Here is an 18,198-nt window from a genome sequence, read left to right on the forward strand (position 1 = left end):
ATGTTTGGGGTAGCAGCGGCAGAGCAGGCTGTGGAAGTGACACTGAGCAAGGAGACGTGGTTCAGTGGTCATGGCTGGGGTGGGTTGATGATTGGTCTAGATGATCTTAGAGGTCTTTTCCAATCTTTTGTATGAAAGGAGAAGGAGGTCTCAAAAGTAGGTTATGCGGTAAACTGCCCTTTGGGGATAAGCACATGCCTCTTGTTGGTTCTGGAGTAGGGATTCAGTTGGTTCAGTGTGGGGACTGCAGCCTTTGAGTGGTTGTGGGATCAGAGCTGCAGAGTCCCCGCATGTTGGGATGTGGCCCCATTCTGTGCTGGGAGCACCACAGACACGCTGACCCCACAGCTGAGATGCTCCCAGTGTTTGAAGCACTGGGAGGGATTTCTCTCTGTGGCAGCATCATTGCAATGCACCCGGATCCTGCCTTGAGCCTGCAAACCAGCACTGCCAACTCCATGCAAGGGCTGTGCAAAGAAAATGCAGGAATTGCTGCATCACACACCATTATGGGCCTTGCTTTAGGTGCCAGCTGAGTGCACTGCTTTGATGGCTACAAATGCAACTACGTGCATATATAAAAGTGTTGCAGGTCCTTCAGAGGTGCCCGAAAAGCTCCTGAGCTTGGTACCTGTAACACTTGGTTGTGGTGTGTGATTCCAGCCCTCCTGCACTCACAGTTTGGGTTCCCATTCTGCCTGATTGCTTTCCCTTCTCCATTCAAAAGCTGAAAACCTCCAAATGCTGCGTGCAGGTCTCCATCCCCTGCATGGCACTGGGGGGGAGGTGGGAGCAGGGTGGGATGGGAGCGTGGAAAAGCGAAACAAAACCCCCAGCAGCTGAATAGCAGCGAGCTCTCCAGCCCTGAGTTATGAATTTTGTCAATGAAATTAACCAACAATGTTGGGGAAAAGAATAAAAAGAAAGCAGCCTGGGCTCAAAGGGATGGCAGAGGGGCCAGGCACTGAATGGGGGCTTTGTTTGCCCTGAGTCCTCAATGGGAGCCTGCAGCCCCACACACCACAGAGAATGTGCTTTGCTCCAGGCAGGGCAGTAAAGGAATGGTGTTAATTTGGTGGGGAAGTTAATTTGGTGGGTATGGGGAGGAAACCAGCTGTACATGGCAGTAAATGTACGAGCAGAGCTGCAGGAAGAAGGGGAGGTGCATCCCTAAGGCTGGGCTCACTTTGCTCAGTGTCCAGCTGCAGCCCCATGGCACGGACCTGCCCAGAGCACATCCTGCTGCTGCCCCACGGACGTTCAGCATCGCATCCCCTTGTCCTGTAGCCCGGCTCAGATACAGCAGAGCCACCAGCACGGTTTTGAGATCACACGTCATTAGGGAGGAAATCTTAATAATTTGCTACAGTGGTTTGGAATCTGGGTTAAGCCTGGAAACAACAGCACGGAGGGAACCGTGGAGGGGCTCAAACAAAACCTGACATCTCCGTGCCTCACACCGAGCCATGTCGTGACCGACGCAATCCTCCCTTCTGCTCACATCACCTTTCTGGATTTATCATTTTAATGTTCTCTGGGCCACCGAGCCCCACAGCTGTAAATTAATTTTTAAAGTAATACAGGTTCGAAAACTTCCATCTGCTTTAATGAGCTTGGGGGAATCCTGTTGTATTAAAAAACATGCATGCAATTATTTTTCCATCTCGGGCTTCGCCATCGCGGCACCGCTCGGCGATGACATCTCCTTCCCCTCTGCAAAGCGTTTCCCAGTGACAACGTGGCACCGGGTCCTGGTGGAAGGGACATCTCTGTGGATCATTAGCACGTCCCTGGGTGCCTTCCCAGTCACCTTTCCATCCATCCAGTTCTGCATGGTGGAGCTATGTACTGGTAATGAACAGCCCGGCGCCCAGAGGTGCCACGTGAACCATTCGAACCACCTGATTTCTGGTGGGAAAACCCCATGCAAAACTGAGATGCTGTTTGTTTTCACCGCCCTCTGTGCCTGTTTTTAAATATTTGCTCACAGTAGTTCAGGTTGGGGTTTTTTATTATTATTATTATTATTAGCAATTAGCCTAATAAGCCACCTTTCCATTGCTCCACATGTAGATTAACCACTTCAGAGAGTACAAAATAAACATTTTGCAATGCGGGCATGTATCTGCTGGAAATGATGAGTAACCTGCTTCCACAGAGACCCGGTCCTCCCAACGTCGGGGCTTTGCTCTGATCATTAGTGCCCGTGTTAGCTTTTTTTCTTTTATTTCCCTCAAGACAGCTTCTTACAGCATTCGTTAACCTGAATTTTGAACACAATTAATTCTTGTTTAGGCAGCGCGTTCAGAATGACGTTCGTTACGAGCATCAAACAGCAGCCTGGGAATGTGTGACTTCAGCGTGATCAGCTCTCAGAAGGTGCTCCCCCACAGAGATCACACACAGGTGAGCAACAAGCACAGATCTCAGCTGTCACACTGGAGATGAGCACATGAGAAGCTGTCCTTCTGCACAGCCATGGCATTTGGGTGAGCAGCAGTGGTGATGGGGACATGCAGAGCAGCCCGGTGCTGCCCGGTGGTGCCGTGCATTGCAGAACACTCCTGTCTTCTTTCCCAGTATGTGCAGATCCTGCAGGAGCTTTGCATCCTGCTATGGCAAATGTTGTTTCCCAAACCAAGCGAAGGTCAGTGGGAAGAAGGTGTTAAGGGCACAGGAGCCTGAGATGTCTGGTAAATCAGGAACAAGGAAATCATTTGTGCTGGTTCCATGCACAGCCACTCCTGCAGGAAAGCAGAGGTTCTGGACACAGCAGCTTGGATTTCAGGCTAATTTCTGAGCAACCAGAGCTACTCAATGGTAGTTCAGAGGGCACAGAGCACCTCTGCAACCAGCAGAGCCATGCAGCTTCAGCCCTGGGCTGACTGCACCCCATGCAGCCGGCATGGGGGTGATGGATTTGGTGCTCAGTGCTTTCCCTTGCACCCATTTGGATAGCTGTGATGGAGGGCTGCAGATTTCCATCCAGCGAAGAGCCACTGTGTTTCCTTCCAGCCATCACTGTGAGGCTGCTACACATAACCTGTCCTAAACCGTGCATGGATGATTTATTGTGTACTTCTCATGCAAATGGCATTAATAGGCTGTCACACTAGGAGAAGATGCTGGAAGATTACTGAAAGCTGCTGCACTTCAAATGTTTTGGGAGGAAATAATGCCTTATGAATGTGATCTGCAGAGAATCTCTGCCCACAGGGGCAGGTGCAGGAGGGAGCAGCCGAAGGCTGCCTTGCTGCCTTGTGCACTGAGCGCAGTGGGGCTCCAGCACAAAGCCACAAGGGTTGGTTTAATGTGTCTCAGCACACTCTGGGCTCAGGAAGCTCTGCTCTGCAGAGTTTGGGATCGGGCTGCAGAGAGAACCCAACCCACGCCAGCCCTGTCTAATTAGTGGAACATATTTACATGTGTAAAACTCTCCTGTAGTCCTCGTAATGACTAATGCATAATTATGCACAGACAAATCCCCAAAGTAAACACAAATATTTTTGTTTGGTTGATCTCAGGAGAGCCCAGCAATGTGTCAGGGCTGCACTGTGCATCCCAGCTGAGACAAGTGGGTGCCCTGCAGCCATGCAGCCCCATGGCCATACCAACCCCATGGTCATGCCAACCCCATGGCCATGCCAACCCCATGGCCATGCCAACCCCATGGCCATGCCAACCCCATGGCCATACCAACCCCATGGCCATGCCAACCCCATGGTCATGCCAACCCCATGGCCATACCAACCCCATGGCCATACCAACCCCATGGTCATGCCAACCAAGGCCATAACTACTCTGTGGCCATAACAACCCCATGGCAATACCAACTCTACGGTCATGCTAACCCCATGGCCATAACAACACCATGGCCACAACAACCCTATGGCCATACCAACCCCATGGTCATACAGACCTGCGGCCATGCAGCCCCACAGCTATGTCAGCCCCATGGCCATAACAATCCCCTGGCCATGCAGCCTCCTTGTGCTGCACCAAAAAAGGCACTTTGGGGTCAAAACAAAGTATTTTGCAGGTTTATCCCAATTTTGGGCTTTCTCCAGGTTTGAGAAACATCCCCAGCCTTTCTGTGACCATACAGGATGAGGAGCCTTTCCAGTTCAAATCCCAGTGTCAGTCCTAACCTCAGTCCCAGTCCCAATCCCAGTTCCAGCCCCACCAGGAGCTACCAAGATTCTGATCTCTCTCCATGCCATCTTAGCTATGGCACCTCCAGTGATGAATTCATCACTTAGGCAATGGCTTTTCTCCTAAAATCCTCTTCAGGGAACAATTTTCCAATGTCGGATACGGTGACTAATTGATAACTTTCTTTAAGGGGACTGCATGATAACTTTCTTTAAAGCCGTATATTATGATCAGCAGGTTTTCAAAGGAACATGCTGCTCTCTTAATTCTCACCTTCATTATTTTAATACCTCTGTAAAATGGATTTCTAATGGATCTACACTGCCATAAAACTTTAGGGATGGTGGGTGGGTGGTGATAAATTCTTTGCCATCCCAGTGGCCCTGTGAGTGGTGTAGGGAGCAGAGATGGATTCCAAGGAGCAGCTGAGTCCTGGCTTAGGGCTGTGCCTATCAGCACTGCGACCTTCCCTGGTGTGACCCCATCCCATTTCCTTGAGCACCCTATAGAGCTTTGTTAAACAATACAGCTAGTGTCTGTCTCACACAGCTCCCTCTGTCTCACTTCTACCCCAAGAGGATATCCTATCAGGAAGGCAGAAGACACCCCAGGTGCAATCCTACCCCAAATATTGGGAAATCTGTGCAGCATAGTCATCCCAATAGTAGAGTATTTTCACCCTGAGATCCCAAGGCATGCCAAAAGTGGACACTAGACCCACAGAATCATTGTATTGATATCACCCCCCCCCCCAAATGTCCTTTGCCAGCAAAGCAAACTCTGTCTCTAATTTAATCAAAGAAGGGAAGAAATGGGTGTTATGGGCAGCTGGAAATGCAGGGAGTTGTTGGAGAGTTCATCTGATGACCTTCAAAGGTCCCTTCCAACTCAAATGGTCAAATGATCTTATTTTTTGTCTCCCCCAAGTCATTAGGCCATACCAACTCCTGTTTGCCCTGGACATGAATGCAGGGGCCCAACAATTGCTCAGCATTGAGCACTGCCAATTTGGCACCTTTCAGCACCTGGTGTAAAAAGGAGCAGAGCACGGGGCTGGATGAATGGGCTGGTTCATTGCTGCCTTCTGAGGTCAGCTATCCAGGTCATTGATGGGGCCCTGCTGTAAAATCCCATTGCAAAGCAGCGTCTGCCCTAAGGAGAGCAATGAACACATCAGGAAAAAAGCTCCTGTGCTCCCTGTGCACACATGAGGTTCTATGGGACAGAGACAGAACCCAGTTGTCTGAAGGAGGTTCCTTTCCTCCAGAGCACTCTCTAGGGCCGGGGCTCTGCCCCTCCATTCAGGGCACGCTGTGTGTGATGTTAAGCAGTGATGGATAACAGGCAGAACGTGTTATCACAGCTGCTGTGTGCCACAGCACGAAGGGGAGAGCTGTGCTCTCCTTGCTCGCTGCTTGGCCTGGGGACATTCATGTTCTTGTTTATACAATAGCTCTGCTCCAAGAGCAGGAATAAAACATACCTTGTTTTCCCCTTCCCAGATGCTGTTTAGCATCATGCTACATCTCCCCATGGGAAATGCAGGTTGGAGCCTCTGGGGTTGAGGGGGGAGGGATTGAATCCAGATGTTGCACTGCTGGGCAGCAATGGGTTTTTGTGCAGAAGTGGTAGTGTACGTAGCTACCTTCATGTCCAGGTGCATAGAGAAAATGCAGGTGCGTGTTTGTAGAGACATGCTTTTATCTCTTACCCCAAAATACAGACCAACTCCAAATTTCAACAGAAAAATACAGAAATCAAAAGCGTTTGGTGAAGTAAACTGCTTCAGCCACGTAAACCTTACAAAAAAATGTGTATCAGCCTATGGGATTTTTGCTCAGACTGATGCCCCTTGTTTTGGGGCAGCAGTTTTTCAGGGCTCAGCACAGGGCATGTTGCCAATGGGCACCCATGTAAATGTGCCCAGATTGCAAAAACGTGTCAAAGCACTGCGAGGAGAGCAAAGCAGGGAAACGTACCACAGAGCTCTGTGTTTAACGATGAGCAGCACAGGTGAAAGGTAACTGCATTACTAGAGAGAACTTTTACAGATAGTATTTTGGGGCCGTGGTGCGTTGGGAGCAGTGGGTGCTGTGTCAGCAGGTGAGGTCATATCATACTTCTGGTGATTGTGCCAGAGCCACGCGAATGTATTGGTGCATAAATCACTCTCAGGTTTGCTCTGCTCTGCCGATGCAGGGTCTGCAATCTCTTGTGCTGGGAGATACCGGTGTGTGTGAGCAGCGTGAGCCCACTGTGCAATGCTGCTCGGTGCTGGCGCTGCTGCTGGCACCATGTGGGCTCCCTCCAGCGGCCGTGGGACAGCCCAGGGGTGCCCGGTGCCAGCCCTGTAGGGACCGTGCAGAGAGAGGGGCTGAGGGAGTGCAGAACAGCCCGGAGCAGTGCTGTGCATGCATAGGTGTGTGCGGTGCATGGGCGGTGCATATGTGCACGCTGCACGTATGCATAAAGTGCATGTATGTGTATGTAACACCTATGCTGTGCATGTATGGAACGGAGCTGGAGATGCACGCAGATCCGTGCACACACGGCTCCAGCTGCTCAGTGCCAGCTGTGTGCGTGTCACTCCCTGCAGCTCCGGGGTGCAATGGGCCCAAGCATCACCCCTCCCACCACCCCCACCCCAAACAGCACTCGATGCAACCCTCCCACTTTTTGGAACGTGCTGCTTGTTGGGGGGGGGGGTGTTGCACCAATGCCTGCTTGAAATATTTATATTTTTAATATATAAATGGGCACGAAAGCCAATTTGCATGGAGTGTTAATGCACCGGGATGGGAGGAGAGGGGATGAATGCACAGACCGCTGGTTGTTATGAATGCACTGTACCCGTTGGCACAGCTGCTGTTTGCACGGGGAGAGGTACGCGAACGCATCACTGCCTCTTTGCACGGTGGAGGGGGGGTGAGAGGGAGGTGGGGGGAGAGAAGGGGGTGCTATAAAAGCACTGCTACCCACTTGTCCCGATGTCTGTTTGAACGGGGGGGGGGGGAGGGGGGTGGCCTGCCGTGCAACACCAACCTTAATTTGCACGGCGGGGGCTGTGCACGCACCGAGAGCCGTTTGTACTGCGGGGGGGGGGGGGTGGGGGGGTTGCAAGAAGCCGCGCACATCGCACCGCCGCCGCTCGCACGGACCGCGCGGCTCCTGCCCCCCTCCCCCCACCCCCCGGGCAGGAGCTGAGCGCGGGGGGGGAGGGGTGGGGCGAAGCCATCCGCTCGCTCCGCTCTTTGGCTGCGGCCGCGGCGCTCGTTTGCATGTGGCGGGGGCTCCCCTGTCACGTGGCTGCGCGCGGGGCGGAGGATCGGGGCCCGCTGAGGGGAGAGGCGGGAGGGGAGCGGGGGGGGGGGGGGCGCACTTCCTGTTTGAGAGCGGCGCTGGGCGGGGCGGGGAGCGCGGCGGAGCCTCCCCGCGCTCTCGCGCTGCCCGGCGCGGCTCTTGTCAGTTAGCAACAAAATGGCCGCGGCGGCAGCAGCTGTGCTCCCGAGGACGGCGGCGGCAGCAGCGGAGGTGGCGTCCGAATCGGCGGCGCGGAGGAGCAGCGGGGGCCCGGCTCAACAGCACTGAGCGGACACCGAGAGCGAGCGGCGGAGAGCGGCCCCCACCCGCTGCTGCAGCCCGGCCCGAACCCCCGCCCCGGGGGCACCTCCGCTGCGTTCCCCCCCCCCCCCCCTCCGGAGGGACTCCGCCGGATCCTCCCCTCCCGCTGCTTCCTGCGGGGCGGCCCCGCGGTCCGGATTGTCCCGGGAGGGCGCAGCGAACGCCGCTCCGGGCGTTGTGCGGGGGGGGGGTCCTTTTGCGGGACCGTGCCCCGGCGGGCCGCGCTTTATTTCGCTGATTTGATTCTCCTGGTTTATTTTTTTTGATTTGCACTTTTCGCCTCCTCAGATGCCCGTCCACGCGGACTGAACCCACCGGGACGCGGCAGAGCCCCTCCCGACCCGGTTCGGATCTTCGCTGCAGCGCGGACCGTGCGCGCCAGGCACGGACTGAGCCGCGCTGCGCTCCGCCGGGAACCGCCGCTGCCCCGCGCCTCTGTGCGCGTCCTCCTCCTCCTCCTCTGTGCCGTTGTTTTTTCTTTTATTTTTTTTTTCTTTGAGGGGGTGTCGACGAACGACGACAACAACAACAACAAAAAAAAAACAACTTAATTTTTTTTAATTATTATTTTTGGCCGTGTGAGATTTTTTTCGCATCGATTCGTGAAATTACGGGTACAATTACAGAAAGAGAGGGAAAAAAAGACAAACAACAAACCAACCACCACCAACACAACAAACAGCGTTTAAAATAAGAAAGGAACGCGTCAGTGAGACCCCTCCATCGTAGACGACATCCCTGCTCGTTTCCTCACAGCGAGACCGAACCGAAAGCTGCCAAAGAGCCCCGCACAGAGCAGACCACAAGGTGAGGGCGCCGGGCTGTGCGGGACCCGCGGGGCTCAGCGCTCTGACTGCGGCGGACGGAGTGTTGTTGCGGTGCGCTGTGTGCGGCTTGGGGGCCGCGGGTTCGAATCCTGGGCTCGGTGACGGAGCCCCGGGGGTTGCGATACAAGCGGTTGGCTTGTATCTCAGGCTGATCCCCTGATGTTTTGCAGGGCTGGTTATGGGAATTAATTGCTAACCTTAGAGTGCAGTGTCTTTCTCTGCATACGCTGCTAGTCGTACTTCCTGGCTACTTGATCAGCGTGCGGCTGCGAGGCCGCTCGTCCCGCAGCACCACGGCCTGTTTAAATTTAGCCGTAATCCTTATTACGTCATGGCCTTTCTGCTGCGGAATTCTCCCTCCCTCCCGCAGCCGTCCGCCTCGGAGGGGTTACGCTGGGCGCATAGCGCTGCGCGTACGGACGGATTTACGCCATCCGCGTAACGCGGTTACGCCGCCCGCGTAGCGCTGTGCTGCGGTGCAGCCCCGGGCATCGCTTCGCCGCGGTGCGGAGCTGCGCACCACGCGGACGCTCCCGGCCCGGCCCCGAGGAGGAGCGTTCGGCCCCGGCTGGGATGGGGCTGCCCGGAGCCTGCCGGGTGGAATGGTCGTTGGAAAACCTGCCGTTTGTCTTCATTTTAGGTTTTATTCACTTCTGCGATGGGTCTTTCCTGTTAATGAAACAAGTTGTGCTTTTCCTGGCTTCCATCGTCTTTTGTTTATCCTTAAAGGAAGCAATCCTGGCGTTTTGTACTTGGGCCTTCTAAGACTTTGACATTGCCTAAGCGTAAAAGCGTAATTGGGCACAGAAGTGCTTCTAAGGTGGAGCACCCGGAGCTTCCAAGTTCCGTACTTTGTCAGGCAGTAACAGCGAACCGGGGTTAGGCTGAAGGCTTTGCCAGGCAGAGCATCTTCCCGTGTCTCAAACTGTTGGTTAGCCTTGACCTTACAGAAAGTGTAGAGTTACAGCAGACTAGAAGGATAGGAAAGAAGGATTTTATTTATGCTTTTGGTTCCTTTCAGAAAGGACTCTTCATCCCGGTAGGGATTTGCTGCCTGCTGTCAGCTCGGGCTGACCTACGATTCCCTGTCGGTTCACAGCGAGGTGCAGCTCCTCAGTGGCCATTTGGTATTAAAACCCAGCAGAAGGGTTTGGTTTCGGTTTGAGCTGCGAAGCCTTAACCAAGAGCCGTGTATGTGGGAACGGGTAATATGTTAACTTACATTTATTTCCTCCTAGCAGCTGGCCTCGCCGAGATAAACAAGCGCTTTTCCAAATGCTGTCATCTGGCCCTTTTCCAAAACAAGCTGAAGGAGGAGGTCAGGGGTGGAGCCATCCTTTGCTTTAGTAAAAAGAGGCTTTCATTTGGAAAGAATTGCTGGATAGTGTTGGCTACCAGAGCTGCAGCTTTAAAAATAAAACGCTCAAACCTTGACGGAGTGAAGCAGTCTGTTACTCATCTCTTAATGCATGTGCTGCTGCTGTTGGAAGGTATAGCAGCTTGAAGGTAGCATTCACGTTGCTTGTTTTGTTAAATAATCAGTGCAGTATGTAAGACTTTGAACATGAGAAGTGAGTGATTAAACATTTATCATCTTTGGTTACAGTGGAGATGTGCAACACAAGGGCTATTGTTTTAATTGTTTAAAATTCAGATGACAAGATAATGGTAATACCATTAGAAGGTTTCCCTTTGGCCTAGAAGCTGCAGGTAGGAGCCTGTCGATCCTTTGGTATTAAAGATGAATGATAAGGAAACCTCTTAAATGCCTGTGACGCTGCAGTCGAGCCAATTTAGCATCAGCTGATGCCTTCTAGTGATAATGGCTTGGGGTGTTCAGCTGTGTTATGAAGATATCAGCCACAGCAAATAGTGTTTAGAAGAGAAATACACTTTATTGAATGGGAAGGTGATCTAGAAGTGACAATAAATAGCGTTATTAAGTGGTCTCTGTGCTTTGCACGGTCTCTTCATTGGGCAGTGCTGGTGGTACAATGAGAGATGGTTCCTAATGTGTGAAAGCAGAGGAATCAAAGTATTATTTGATCTTGCTTTAGGATTCTGAGCTATTTATGAAAAACGTCTACCAAAGGCACAGCTTAGGTTTACATCTTAATTACTGGATGTAGATAGACCTTTGCTTATGTTATCACTGCTTAATTGTGGTTAACATCACTTGGATGCCAACGAACAGCTCTGCGTTTTGTGAAACCTCGTTGGTGTGCAGTTTCCTGCTTTGGCACTACTGCATTTTAATGTCTGCTGCACGGGATAAGAATGTCTGAGTTTGGTCACAGTAACAAACTGCCTTCTTGTGCACAGAGTGCTTACAGGGCAGGTTCAGATGATATCAAAGATGGCATCATTTGCTGAGAGTGCAGCGGCAGTTCAGAACGCGCTGCTGATTCTTTTGTCTTTTTCTGAAATGTGACATCACTTTCTTCGTGCAGGGGCACTAAATTTCACCGCAGACATCTGTGAGATGGCTCGATGTGCTTTCAGTCTTCAGAGCAGCGGCAATCGACATCGGAGTTGGTTTTGCTCTTAGCTCTGGACGTGAACCAGCATCGTAATTTCTCAGTGCTGTATTCCCAGCCGTAGTTGCAATTCAAGCTCATAAAACATTAGAAGCTTTGGCGGCAGCGAGGGCTGCGTTCTGGATGTCTTCCCCATGGGTTTGCAGCCAAGGATGGCTCGAGAGTGAGAACAGTTATCTGTGCTGCAGCAGTGCTGGCTTATGGCTGGGTGCCCAGATTGTCTAGCTTTGCACACAGCTTTATGGTTTGCCTTTGAGGGCTGTGGAGGTGGAAGTCGTTTGTAATAAACAGCTCTCTGCAGTTTGCTTCTGAAACGCACATTCATTTAAAGGGTTGAGAGCTACATTCACATTGACTTTGATTTCAATCAGGAGATTCTGTTTCAGAAGCTCGCTTATGAGAATTCACTTTTGTGGATGCCCCATCCCTGGAGGCATTCAAGGCCAGGCTGGATGTGGCTCTGGGCAGCCTGGTCTGGTGGTTGATGACCCTGCACATAGCAGGGGGTTGAAATTAAACTGTCTTTATCGTCCTTTTTAACCCAAGCCGTTTTGTGATTCTATGAAATGGGGATGGTTGCTTTTTTGCCTTGCGTTAAAATAGCTGATGTTTATCCCGTGGCTGTATGTGTTTGCTTTCTTAGTAGTAAGCACTGAATTGATGGAGACTTTTCTTTCATTTGGGAGGGAGATAGACTTGTCAAGTCGATTGGCATCCCTTTGCGTAATTAAGCCCCAGATAAAAATGTGTTTATAGGTCTCGAAATAGTTATCATGCGACTACCAGCTGGAGGAAGAGAGCCCTCACCCCAAGGGAAGAAAAACCACCTTGGACTATGGAGTGCTTAGTGTGTGCCCACAGGCATCTTCTGCAGGCAGAGCCATCCTGAATTTTCCTTGGTTTCTTGTTAGTGAGGTCTGTGTGTATTTTCTCATGGTGACTTTCCAAAGGCATCGCATGGAGTGGCTGTGTTAGGATCTGGTCAAGGAAATTCCCCCCCCAGATGGCATGTCTGGTTCTCCTTAGCTGCACTGGTTTCCCTTCTCCTCTTCCCCTTCCTGTGTTCAGCCTGCCTGTTTCTGCTGGAAGTTCACGCTTTTTCAGCAGTGCAGCAGAGAGGCAGAACTTCTATCTGGGATGGATGTAGTGCTGCCTGTGCCCTGGATGCTGCTCTGTATGGTCAGCCTGTGCTCATATCAATAATGAGTTCAAACTGCCTGCTCTATTTTAAGCTCAGCCTGATGCTGTGCGTGGTCTGACTGGGGCTCTTAGTTCCTCAGAATCCCAATAGGTTTCTATGGCTGATGCTAATTTCAGATGCTGACAGCAGGGGTGTTTTTAAGCAGTGGGTATTGGAGAGCAGCAGTGCGGTGCTTCGTTGCAAACCACTGCAGGAACAGGAAGCAGCTCAGTAGTGCTGAGAAGAGCAGCTGCAGGATGGTCAGTGCTGCCTGCCGTTTTGCTGTGCCCTATTCCTGTGCCACTGACAGAAAACCAGAGCAGGTTTTTGGTGTTGCTTGTAGTGCTTCTGGTAGAGCTCAGGATGTGTTTGGAAGAGTAACTAAGAGTAGATATTCTTCTTGGTGTACATGTTGGTATGAAGTTAGGAGGTGTTGGAAGGCTTTGTAACCCTGCAGGTGCGGCGTGTTGGAAAGGCCAGCCTGCAGGATGCCTTCTTAGCCTTCCTCTGCTGTCATTCTGTCCACCTGCAGGTCTCAACTTTCCTCTTCTCTTGGTATTTCTAATGAGTTACAAGCTTGCCTAATGCAGGAGAATTGTTTCTAAAAGGTGTAGCTTGCTTTCTGCCCCATTTTCAGCTTTGAAATGGATGTTTCACTCGGCAGCTTCTTTTCTACCCAGGCTGCAAAGTACCCCACGTCTGCATGTTTAGTCCTTCTTGTCTCTGTCTTCCATTGTGTTCTGTCCTGATCTTGATCTGTGATGCTGCAGAAACTTCCTGTTAATTCAAAATAACCCCCTGGCCTAAGAATGCTCATCACATCTGTCTATAATGTACCTCTTCATTTTCCTGCTTGTGAAACAGTTTGGTTTCTCTTTGTGGTGTTAGCTGATATATTTAGCAAAGAGGTTTGTTGTCTTAAGCCATTTAAAAGCTATAGCATGTTGTGATACAGGAGAAGAGCCTACTTGTGGCAATCTAAATGCTGCTGAATATTTTGTAGTAGGCTGATCATCAGGTGTGTGTGTCCAGTCCAGGTGTAGAACTAGATGTGGTCTGTGACTGCTGCAGTCAAGAGAAGGCTCTGTATAAATAGCAGAGTAGAAGAACTTAGTGAAAGTATGATACAATTACTTCTCCAGTAGTTATTCTTCTAATCAAACTTTTTGAAGTCCTTTGCTTTTGGAAACAGCAATCCTAAGTCTCATCTCACTGGACACCAAGAACACGTTGCTTTTCATATTATACTGCTACACTGAAGCATTATATTTGAATAAAGCAATAGCTGCATTACTGGGTGGATCCATTGCAATTTGCTTAATAAAATCATCTTTTTTTTCCTAATTGCATTTATAAAACGTTTTCCACACATTGGTGGAAGAACAATTAAGGTGACAAAACCCCATGTGTTTGGAAGCAGGTGAGATAGGTGATAGCTGTTGGTCTGTGCTATCCGGAGGGTGATCTGATGCTCTGACAGTCCAGCTGCACTGAAATTGTCCCCTCTGTCAGCATCCAAACAAGCAGCAACTCATCTTTCTGGAGTTCTGTCTACTGATCAGATAATATACAGACCTTTTGAGTATGGGAGGGCTGCTCTGAAAGTAATGCCTCCTACTGTTTGGTGTTGGCCCACACTGTTGGAAGCACATGTTGGTGGTAGGACAGTAGAAGTTGAACCTTCCCACCTGTAACCCATTATGTTTTATTGCTGTGTGACAGATGGCAGTGGAGGAGCAATCTAACATGGAAGCATGTGAAGCAAACGTGGAATTCTTCTGTGAAGAAAAAATGGTACCCACTGCCCTTGAGCTTGATGAATGGAGTGGGTGTGAGCACAGCCAGGCAGTGATGCATTTTGGCAGTGGTGACAGTGGTCACCTCCCCTGAGTGTGGCATGCAGGCTCTTATTCATCATGGGTGAAAGAGCACAGCTGATGGTGGTGATGGTGTTGCAAAACAGTAGCTGAGAATTTGCTCTACCAAATACTGCTCTCGTGTTCTTTGGATCTGCTACAGTTTCCATGGAAATAAATAGGGAGCATTACTTTTGGAGCAACCTATGCGTTTCTGAGAATATTTGTTCCCTTGGGCATTTTATAGACTAGCTGAAGGCATGAAATGGTCATTGCAGAGATGATGATTCACTGTAAATTGATTTCCAAAGTGGTGTTTACTGCAACTGGGAACAGTTTGGTTCCCCAGTGGAGAGGCTGTTCATTTGCTGGTTGAAACATGGTGATAATCCGTTCTGATGATGGGTCTGATATTCCAGTATATAATAAAAATGCCGAGTTCAGCTGTTAATTGAGTACTTGATAGATTTATCATTGGCAGGAATTGGTATCCGGATGCTTTTATTGTGGAAAGTGGTGGAACAGAGAACTTCTAAGCTTAATGGCAAGAAGGATTACTTGCTCAGCAACGTGCTGCAACTGAAGATGCAGTGGAACAGCAACTAAACTGATTCAAAATGTATTTAAGTTGAGCAAAACAGTGACGGAGGGCAGTGTTTTGGTTTTTTGTAGTTAAATGCTAGGGTTGTATTAATGCAAAAACAAGTAATTTTTTTCATTTGTGATCCCACGTATTTGCAGTGTGCGGTTTTTGAGCACAGTTCATTAGCCTGTAGTGTGTTTTGTCTTCCTTTGCTCAGATCAGATTTGGTGTTAACCTCCTGCGGAGAATTCCAGGACCCCTGACATTTTATTGTGACTCTTGATTAGCTCACCAGGGTTCCTGCTAAGAATTCTTCTTTCATTCACTTGATAAATTGAATTCCCTATTCACAGAGCCTTTAAATAGAATGGTATTTGGAAAACTCGGAGACAACAACTTGAATGTTCAATGAGCTCTCCCAACAAGTGTGAAAATGCAGAAGGAGGAAATTGAGGGCTTGTAGTCTGAAATCTTTTAGAGGAATAAACATGTTTAGAGAGCATAGAGCTCTGTCTTCGTGTTGCCTTTGGTTTTGCTTTCCTCCTGGCTTCTACGAGAAGGGGTGCTGTTGATGCCCGTTTTCCCTTTTTCATCTCATCTCGTGCTGGTGATCCTTGTGTCGTTGTACCATTTGGAGCCCTACTGCATGCAGGGTGGCATAGTTGTTTATTTCTGAACCCCAGATCTTGAGGTCCTGAGTGGACTGTGTATTTGTGGTCCCCCATCAGCCCTGCCTGCTGTCCTGGTGCCACATGCCAGCTCTGTCTCTTCTTTCAACTGGGCAAGGCAGAGGTGCAGGATGCCATCTCCCAGGACTGCCTTCTGTAGGCTCCTGTGGCTCATCTGTGCAGAGGTTTTAATGTCGCAGGAGTGGAAAGGGCCTCTGGGGATCACAGATGGGTAACAGCTGAGTCAGGTGACATGGCTACAGAGCTGAGTGCTGCTGTGTGGCTGTGATGGAAAGGAGAGCTGAGGGCACTGGAAACCTTACGGGCAAAATGATGCATCGTGTTAGCTGTGCAAGCTTACCTGTCATCTCTTTTAGCTGTGTTTGTGTAAAGGTGTCCTGCATAGAAGCTTTCTTCTTTCTGACTGTTTATGGTCCCCTTCTCTCTGTCACCAAAGCCTGGTGATGCAGTGACGTGCTGCCTGGCTGCTCCAGCCCTGCTATGGCACCGATCAGCACACAGAGCCTGGAGCAGGAGGTCTGCTGCTCCTGTTCTGTTCCCTGACCTCCTCCTCAGCTGTGTCCATATGTGCAGTGCTGGAAGTGCGCTGCTCTGATGTGTTCTTCAGGTCCTGCCAAACATCTGAGCAGCAGCTTGTCCACGGGTTGCCTCTGCTGCTTGGCCAGTTGATGGGTGATGTTTGAGCAGCTGACTGCTCTGGGGGCTTTGTCTCTTGTCACTGAGCTCTTATCTTCTCAAGTGTTTGCAGAAGACAAACATAGTACCTGGAAGAGATGAGCACATGCTGCTCTGCTGCATTGTGCATTACGGCCCAGGAGAATGGGGGAGGGGGGGTGGGGGGGGGGGGGAAGTAGGGAGGGCAGCTCTGCCCCATGTTGTGCTTGGTCTGCTGGTAGGTAGCAGGCCTGGCTGGGAGGCAGCGCTGTGAGGCTAAATCTAGTCAACCTCGCTGCTCAGTCTAGAGCTTAATTTTTCAAGAAGTGAGTTTCTGTCGTTTGCTGGGCAAGAGGAACTGTTCCTAACATGTTTTCAGCTGCTGATCACCTGCTTTGGGTGGTGAATGCAGTGTGAGCGAGCCTTAGTTTAGGTTGGATGTGTTGCTGCCATGTCCTCTGCACCACAGTTATGCTGTACGACTTCAGTAGTGTTGCTGTGCAGTGCTCAGTAATAAAGGCCTAACACGTCCGTTGAAACATGCTCATTAGAACTCTGGCAATGATCCTCAAGAAAGTGAGAAAGGCAGCCTATGGATGAAAAGCAAAACCCCAAAGCCCACAGCTGTGCACTGGGACTGAGCAGTGCTGATGGTGGTCAGACCTCAGGCATCTGACCTGCTCCTTGTGGTCAGTCTGCATTCTTGGTCAGGAAAGCCTTCCTCTGAGATTTCCCCTGTGCTGGCTAGTAGAAGCTAAAACAGGGCCAGGTTGCTCCATGGTTTGTTCTGTTACTTTGTTTTTAATCTCTAATTGAAGGGTAATTTCTGTTGAGTCCACGGTTATTTTTATTCAAATTTAATTTGCTGTGATGGTTGCTTCTATTATGTGTATAGGAAGTAGGGTCACCAAAAGTTATTGTTGAGTGAACTGGAAACTGAAAGGGTCTTGCAGTAAATAGCACTTGGCACTGTCCTCGAGGTGCTGTCACAGTGGAGATGCTCTTTAACCAATGATCCAAAATGGCACTGCTGGGGACACCAGCTGCTGGAGGTTGAAATGTCTTAGGCAAGCTTTCTTTTTTTTTTTTTCACCTGATGATGGGATTTCTATTGTAAAGGTTTTAAGAGCAGGATTATTAACTCGGTCTCTTGGGTGACCAATAATCTCCCATAGTTTCAGTAAGATATTTTAATTGAATATGATGCTTTTCACATCCTGTTCTCATCTAAACCTGTAGTGTTTGTTGTTGTCTTTGAATGGCAGCTCCGTTCTGCTTAAATTTCGGCAGTGAAGTTGGTTGTCTGTGCCAGTCTGGCCACCTTAGTAAAGTGGGCTGTGATTTCAAGAAAGCCCTAAGTCAGGTGTGTAGGAATCAAGTGTAATCCCTCACAATTTTTGGCAGCTGTTGAGGAGGCTCCAGAGAGCGGCAGGGGCCTGGAGACACCCACCAGTACCTTGCACACAAATCAGCAGACAAAACCAAACGCACACCAGGATGCCTTAGAGCTGAAGCTGCATTGCGCGGTCCATGGAAGACCAAGGGCTGTCGTGGTTTGTTTATGTACAGGGGTCTTGATGGGGTTTCTGTGGCTTCAGAAGCCAGGGTCCTGTTGCTGGTAATGATTGGTTTTGTCTTGCATGCTTCGAGGTTGGTTGACCTGATACAGGGAAAAGCAAGGTACCAGACCCACAGTTAGCAGAGGATGATATTTTGATGTTTCACATGAAGGGAGAAATCCTGTCAAGTCAAATTATGTACTAAGTAGTGACAAATGCAGGACAGGGACATAATTTAACAGTCAGAAGCCCCAAAGCATGGGATTAATAAATCATAAATTGAGGTCAAACAAATGCTCCTCAAGCTTCATTTATGATTCCCTGCAGGGACACGTTTTGCACCCAGACTTTCAAATTACAGGGTTTAGTTTCAAGCTGAATTTTCATACCTGTGCATAAAACACACGGATCAGCTTACCTTGCCCTCAGTGGTGTAGCTGAGGATGGTTTCCCAGTTAATTCCTGCGGCACTGATGCTGAACGTGGTACCCTGTGCTGTTGCTGAATTGCACTCTGCTGTTATTCAGACCACATCCCGGG

General features: G+C 50.0%; 1 protein-coding gene across 7 annotated transcripts in view; it reads left to right on the forward strand.

Moving 5' to 3' along the window:
- The first annotated feature begins 7,542 nt into the window (after nt 1-7,542).
- TNRC6C (trinucleotide repeat containing adaptor 6C) overlaps nt 7,543-18,198 on the forward strand; it is an 86,247-nt gene continuing 75,591 nt past the window's right edge. For 5 of the 7 annotated variants that reach the window (XM_048964669.1, XM_048964667.1, XM_048964671.1 and 2 more), the window contains exon 1: nt 7,544-8,580. The gene's annotated coding sequence lies outside the window, so the exon portion shown is untranslated. Of the gene's footprint in view, nt 8,581-18,198 lie in introns of all 7 variants that reach the window. The other 2 variants (XM_048964672.1, XM_048964673.1) reach the window with 1 other exon arrangement.

Source organism: Lagopus muta, chromosome 18 (assembly GCF_023343835.1).
Source record: "Lagopus muta isolate bLagMut1 chromosome 18, bLagMut1 primary, whole genome shotgun sequence".
Taxonomy (NCBI): domain Eukaryota; kingdom Metazoa; phylum Chordata; class Aves; order Galliformes; family Phasianidae; genus Lagopus; species Lagopus muta.